This window comes from Eumetopias jubatus, unplaced genomic scaffold (assembly GCF_037043125.1).
Source record: "Eumetopias jubatus isolate StellerSeaLion01/CBP00866 unplaced genomic scaffold, mEumJub1_p1.0 scaffold_4, whole genome shotgun sequence".
In the NCBI taxonomy this organism is placed as follows: Eukaryota; Metazoa; Chordata; class Mammalia; order Carnivora; family Otariidae; genus Eumetopias; species Eumetopias jubatus.
This window is the reverse complement of record NW_028274810.1, coordinates 48,936,100-48,943,428: the sequence shown is the minus strand read 5'-3', so window position 1 is coordinate 48,943,428 and position 7,329 is coordinate 48,936,100.

Genomic DNA, 7,329 nt, shown 5'->3' with positions numbered 1-7,329 from the left:
AGAAGGCACAGCCCGTGTGAAGCAGCACAAAGGCGTGGGATGGCAGTCTGGCATTGCTGGAAAACAAGGCAGACATGAAAGAGGACACCAGAAGCTCAGGGGAGAGTAGACTGTAGAAAGTCCTACAGACTAAGTTGTTTTAACTTTATCCTGAAGGCCATAGGAAAATGTTAAGGATGTTAGGAAGGAAAATAACATGAACAGATTTTCATTTTATTAACAAAATATCACAATGGCAGCAACTGTGGGAGATAATGGAAGGGTCCAAGACCAGAGGTAGGACAAAAGTTACTGGGGTAATTCAGATGGGACATGATGGAGGCACAGATGTAGACCATGGCAGTGAAGCTGGAGAGACAAAATTAAGAAATACTTGTAGATTTAACAGAACTTAAAGGATGGTTAGATATACAGAAAAGAGATAACCTCAATTGTTTGTTTTCCTTTGTTCCAAAGTCTTATTGAAAATATATTATTATCTTTTCCCCAATCCCTGCTTATTCTCTTAGTATGACATTCACTTAACTTTGCTTGACTATCTCTTATTCTTCCCCAGCAGCAACAGCATCACCCACTACCACCATGGCAGCAATCAGCAAGAATTTATGGAGCACATATTACTGATCATACTTTGTCCAATCTTGTAACAAATTTACACCCCTCTGTTTTATTTCTGCATTTCTATGAGTAGTCTCTGTTTGGTTTAATCTTGTGTTTTTAATGGCATTGTGTTTTCTTGGTGTGTAATTTCTTTTTTTGAAAGATTTTATTTATTTATTTGACATACACAGAGAGAGTGCACGTGCACTAGCAGGGGGCATGGCAGGCAGAGGGAGAGGGAGAAGAAGGCTCCCAGCTGAGCAGAGACACCCCCCTCCAACGCGGGGCTCAGTCCCAGGACCCTGGGTTCATGACTTGAGCCAAAGGCAGCCGCTTAACCGACTGAGCCACCTAGGTGTTCTTCTTGGTGTGTAATTCCTTCTGCCCTTCCTGTGCTATAGCATTTCAGTGCTTAAGTTCTCATGTTTTCTGTATACACCTGCCATTTAAAAAATTATTTTCTCAAGGTAATGCCGCACAAATATTCCTTGTCCATTTTCAAAGCATTTAAAAGGATTCAACACTTAAGTTGTAAGTTAAATCAATAAACTGATGAAAACGATAATCAGCAATTACTAACTTTCATTAAGAAATCAAGTAAAGATGATTGTTCATTTACTAAGGCTCTGGTTTACTTGTTTCCAAAAAAGAGTACACTATAGTCTCCTCAAAGAATTCATAAGATGAAAATTTTCTACTGTCCTCATATGGGCAAATTGTGTTCATTTTACTTCACAGGCTATCCATTTTCAGCAATGCCTTAATTTATCTCTAGGTATAGAGTTAAAATCCAGCTCTATACTAAGGTAAGAAGAAATAACATAGCTAACTAAAAGACAAGTTATTTTATATGCAGACTTATATTTATCTCATTTATTCTTTTTCTAAAAGTAATCATCCCATACTCAACAAATATTTGCAGTTGTTTTCTTCAAGAAATATAAAAAAGACTCCCTTGTGCCACTCAAATTTACAGAATAGACAAAATGACATAACACAGACTCTTAACTATAGAGAACAAACATGGTTAACAGAGGGAGAGGTGGGAGGAGGGATGGGTGAAATAGGTGATGGGGATTAAGAGCACACTTATCATGATGAGCACTGAGTAGTGTATAGCATTGCTGAATCACTATATTGTGCACCTGAAACTCATATAACACTGTATGTTAACTATCCTCTAGTTAATTTTTTTAAATGGCATAATATCAAAGAGGAAGGGTAAATAGAGAAACAATTGTCCACCCTTACCCATAGTGCGCATACCTAGTTGTCTTAAGCATTACTCACATAGATTGCAGTCTGGCCACTTAGCCTCTCCATCAAGTTTTTATTGAGTAATTTCTATGAACTTAGTACTGTTCTAGGCTCTGTAGGTACAAGAGATACATAAAACATAAACATGGGTCCTGCCCACAAGGAGCTTACAATATGGTTGAGAACTTTGTTAAAGTATAAAAGCTCTTAAAAATACATTTTGTACAAATTATTTTTATATAAAAAGGCACTTCAGATAATAGAAAAAATAAAGCCCTAGAACCTGAATGAAATGGAAAAACACTTTTACCCATGGATGAGCTTAGGGATATTTTTAATTAACAAAATATTCAGTAAAAGCCTGGATGAATGAAAAATATGAGCACAAATATTTTTAAGACAGCAATTAAACATTGAAATAGTCATCGTCATTAAAAGTATATCAAGCTAGGTATATCTTATACAGATCCTTAAGGTACCTGAATAATTATCTTAGCAATAAGTTTCTTTTGAGTGTGCTTCCAACTACTGAAGATGTTGAAAAAAATTTTTTCTCTTAATAGTTTATGTGGCTCCTTTATAACCTGGTCTTATTATTTAATTTTTTTAAAGATTTTATTTATTTATTTCAGAGAGAGAGAGAATGAGAGATAGAAAGCACGAGAGGGAAGAGGGTCAGAGGGAGAAGCAGACTCCCTGCTGAGCAGGGAGCCCGATGTGGGACTCGATCCCGGGACTCCAGGATCATGACCTGAGCTGAAGGCAGTCGCTTAACCAACTGAGCCACCCAGGCGCCCTTATTATTTAATTTTTAAAAGTCATTCTTGTAGACAGTAAAAATGTGGAGTAATTCAACTCTGTCTGAATTTTCATATATTTCATGGACCAAAATCCACTTATAATTGTAAGACACATATACACATTTATATATAAAACATAACGACTCTAGTTTTCTCCTCCCTCCTTGGGAGAATTTGGATAAATGTAGCTTCTCACAGAAGCCTAATCCTCCAAACCTAATATTCCCTGTACGCCATTCCCTAATATGCCATTCCTCTACACAATACCCTCTCCTGAGAGCAGCATAGTTGGGTGTTTATTTTTGTTTGTTTGTTTGTTTGTTTGTTTCACACTGGCTTGTGGTGGTGCTGTAGGAAATCTGCAATCAGATGGAGGTGGGAGTAGGCAGGAATTCGTTCTTCCAACACAAAAGTCACAGGTCTAAAATTACACAGAATATATTATATGTGGTCAAGAACCAGGTCTGTACAACTCAGCTGCAAAGCATATTAATATCATGGATTTGTTTTGCATACATATTCCACAGAGCTCTACAGTAGGTACGTGTAACTTTGGCAGAAATTCATTTTATTTTGAGGGCTAGTTCTATTCTCAGTGTAACCTCATTACATAATTATGAGAATCAATGTTTATGGAAGATAATTTAAAAAATGAAGAGGAAAGCACTTGTTAAAAATGAGTGTGTTGCTGAATCATGATCCCGAATATTTGAGAACATATGTTACAGAACTTATTATTTTGGGTGAATTTAATGAAATGGATACATTTCTGTGGATTAAAAATTAAAGCTTCAAAAGTATTTTATACATACATATACCATCTTTCCATCAGATTTCAAACTAATTGGACAAAGATCATTCCTAATTGTGTGAGAAATATCTTTACCAAATAGTCATTATTTTTCTAACTTTTCTAATCATTTTATTACCTTATGACTTTCATCTATAGAGTTTTAATAAACATTATTATGTTAAACCACAAGTGACTATTCTGCCTGGATTAGCATTTTTATTTTTTCTTAAAGATTTTATTAATTTATTTGACAGAGAGAGAGAGACAGTGAGAGAGGTAGCACAAGCAGCGGGAGTGGGAGAGGGAGAAGCAGGCTTCCTGTGGAGGAGGGAGCATGATGCGGATCTTGATGCGGGGCTCCATCCCAGGACCCTGGGATCATGACCTGAGCCAAAGGCAGCCGCTTAACAACTGAGCCACCCAGGTGGCCCTGGATTAGCATTTTTAAATCAGGAAAGTTTAACATAAAATTTCCCAAGTTAAATAGCAACATGGAAATGAAAGGCTTTCTATCACAGTCATTTAAATTTGCAACTGCTAATATTGTACATAAATGTTACTTTTGTTGAGAATTTACCAGATAAGGAGCATCTTTCTTGGTGTCAAATACTGCACTAATGCTAAGAGACCTATGAAGAAAATATAAGAAAGGAGTCCTGTCCATCATGAAATAGAATTTTTGTTAAGGGAAAAGACATACATAATGAAAATATTTGAAGAATAATACAATAATCATCAAAATGAGCACTGTGTAACTTCAGAGTAGCATAGAGTTAAGAAGAGAAAAAAGATACTTTAATTGTTCAAGACCCAAGGACAAGGTCAAATTTGCACATGTGGGAGATGTGTAGGTTTTACATGGGGAAAAATAATCATGAGGTATTATAAGCAAGAACAGCATCAAGAGATTTGAAGTTGATTCTGTCCATGACATGTAAGCCTACACAATCAGAGAGCCAGTTTGTAGTTGAAATTGAGAACTCATATTATATTGCTGGAGATAAGTCTGGATAAAGAATTTATTGCAGTTAGTACTTACTGAGTATCTACTGTTAGACTCACTTTACATACATTATCACAATAACCCCAGAGGTAAGTATTATTATCTTTAATTTATAGATTAATTCATTGAGATTCAATGCAATTAATTAAATTTCTCAAGGTTATGGAGCTAGTGAGTGGCACAGCCAGATTTAAATCCAAGTTTCATTCCAAAACCCATGCTTCTATTACTACATCACATTGTCTTATGAATGGAATATTATTCAAACAGATCTCACATCCCCACTGTACTAGAAAGAAAATAAACCTGGAATCAAAGAACTTACACTGGATCTAAATTCTTACTTATATTAGCCATGTGACATTGGGCAAGCCCTCTGTAGCCTTGGGCCTCTTTTGTAAAAATAAAATAAAATAATATATGACAACTAGACAACCACATAGATGGGTGATGGGCAGATAGCAGTAACAGAAGCATGGGCATTCTTATGATTGCTGGCAAATTCTACTTGCTCAATAAAATTCATTGAATTTAAACCTGAATAAAGGGATTGTGTACAGCATCATCTTCGTATGAGTTACATAAAGCCATTTAAAATACAAGTTTGAATGAAAATAATTGTTGTTTCCAGCTAACCCGCAACTGATTCAACTATTTAAAGGAATGGCTCACTCTTTTGGTTTAAATCTAGTTGACGGGGAGGACAGTGGCGTCACAGTATAGGCTCCTATGGCAAAACTACTGATACCATATTATCATGTCTTCCTAAGATGTCCTTGTAGGTGACAGCATGGCCCTTAGTACGGTGCCTAAAGAAGGACACTCAATAAATATGTGTTGAATTAAGTGAATGAGGAGAGGAAAAGGAAGGAGGAAGGTGCAGAGTTGGGGAAGAAAGGCAAGAGAAAGAAAGATTGGTTGAATTTACAAACAGGTAAGGACATTAGCTGAAAGACATCCAATGACTCAAAAGTATTTGTAAAAAGTTCTCTTAGAATTGCTCTTTTCAATTCAGATAAAATAGATTCCTTTATTTCTCAAAAAGTAACAAAATATGATATTGAATAACTATGTCACTTATTAACTTTACCTTTTTTATGCCACATGGGAAGAAATTTTAAGAAATCCTGAACAGATAGTGGTAAGTCAGAGGGCTGTGCCTGGATTTGTTATTGCTCTAACACAACAGTTAATCATGTAGCCTCAGTATTGTTTCCTGTGACATTTCAGGAAAGCCCTCAGCTGCATCCACTACTTTCAGTCTTCAAAGACAAATAACACTTACATTGATTGCTGAGTTACACAGTGACACATAACCAGAATACAGACCTAAAGATGTTTAGTCCCAAGCTTAGCCCAGAGGGACACGGTATCTCCAATACATTCATCACATATCTGGCATAAATATCTTTTGTCACGATGCCCTCTTGCCTCCATCCGGCACCCTCTTCTATCCCATTAAAGTTTATGTCCTATTAATTGAATTCTTTCTCTCACAGTGTTGACTTTTCACTGTTGAAAGCGTATACTGATTTTTTCAGACTCATTATAAAATCAAAACTACCATAAAATGCAAAGATGTCCACACTGGTTGAGATTCAGGCAAAGGTTTGAAGTTGGGGGAAAACTCCTAGAAAATGGGTTTTTCTTTTTCTCACTTTTGCACCAATCATTATCTGTGCAATCACCCCCAGCTTCTTAAAAATGTCCTCAAAACCCAGTCCCAGAAGCCAATTTAACACTCAAAGGCACAAATTATGATCATAAACCTGGTTTCAGTGGGTATTACTGGCAAGAAAAAACATTAAATTTTTTAAAAAGATGAAAATGAAGAAACAATCCAAATCAAACATAAATTCTCCTTCTCAGATGGGAAGAAACACACAAACTCAGGGAAGCAGGAATTTCAATAAAAAGTCAGCTCCGTTCTTTCATTATCTGTTAGAATAGAGAGAGAAAGATGTAATAAGCACGGGTAGGGATACTTTTTTTGTATGGTATGAGGAGAAAGTGTAAGTGAGAAATACATATGTCTTAGTGAAACATTCTTGTTTGAAGTAATTACACGTATGTTTTGTAAATAAAAGCAGTTTTAATAACTCTGGGATTTTGGATCACTTAAGCTTCTGGATTATTTAATTATGCTAAGTATATTTTTTTATGAGCAATTTTTCTGGTTTCCAAATTTGTAGTCCGGTAGAATAATCAAATCATGATGCTGTATCAATTGTAGACACATTGAGCGGTCAAATAATCTTGCCATAAAAACAAGCCCCAAATCAGTGTATAACTATACCCTAGAAGGGATAAAAGGAAGAAAGCAAATTGAAATAACTATGAAATACAATTTTTCTCCTATCAAACCAATGGCGTGTGTGTGTGTGTGTGTGTGTGTGTGTGTTTTAAAATAATATACAGTGCTGGTTAGGATGAAGCAAAGCAGAAATTCTACAACATTGCTGATGAAATTTCAAATCTCTCTAGTTTCCTGAAAAGCAGTCACACTATATGCATCTTTAAAGAATATTAAAAATTTACATGCTATTTATTTCCTAAAGTAAACTTTTGATAAAAAACAATCACAATATTTTTAAATTGCATTTCAGTCTTTAGGTAATGATATATTTCCATTTGTTGTGGTGCCAAATTTGAACACAGATTATGATTAGTAAACTACAATGTATTCTTTTAATAGACTCATGTAGCTATTAAAATTACTTTTTAAAGAATTTATAAATAGTCTGGGAAATGTTTCTTTTATGTTAAATTAGGTAAAAACAAGATACGATATGCACATATAATATTATCCTAAGTATGTAAAACAAAATTAAGGAAAGTGCAGGGGGAAAGGATGAAAAGGAATTTACTAAAATGAT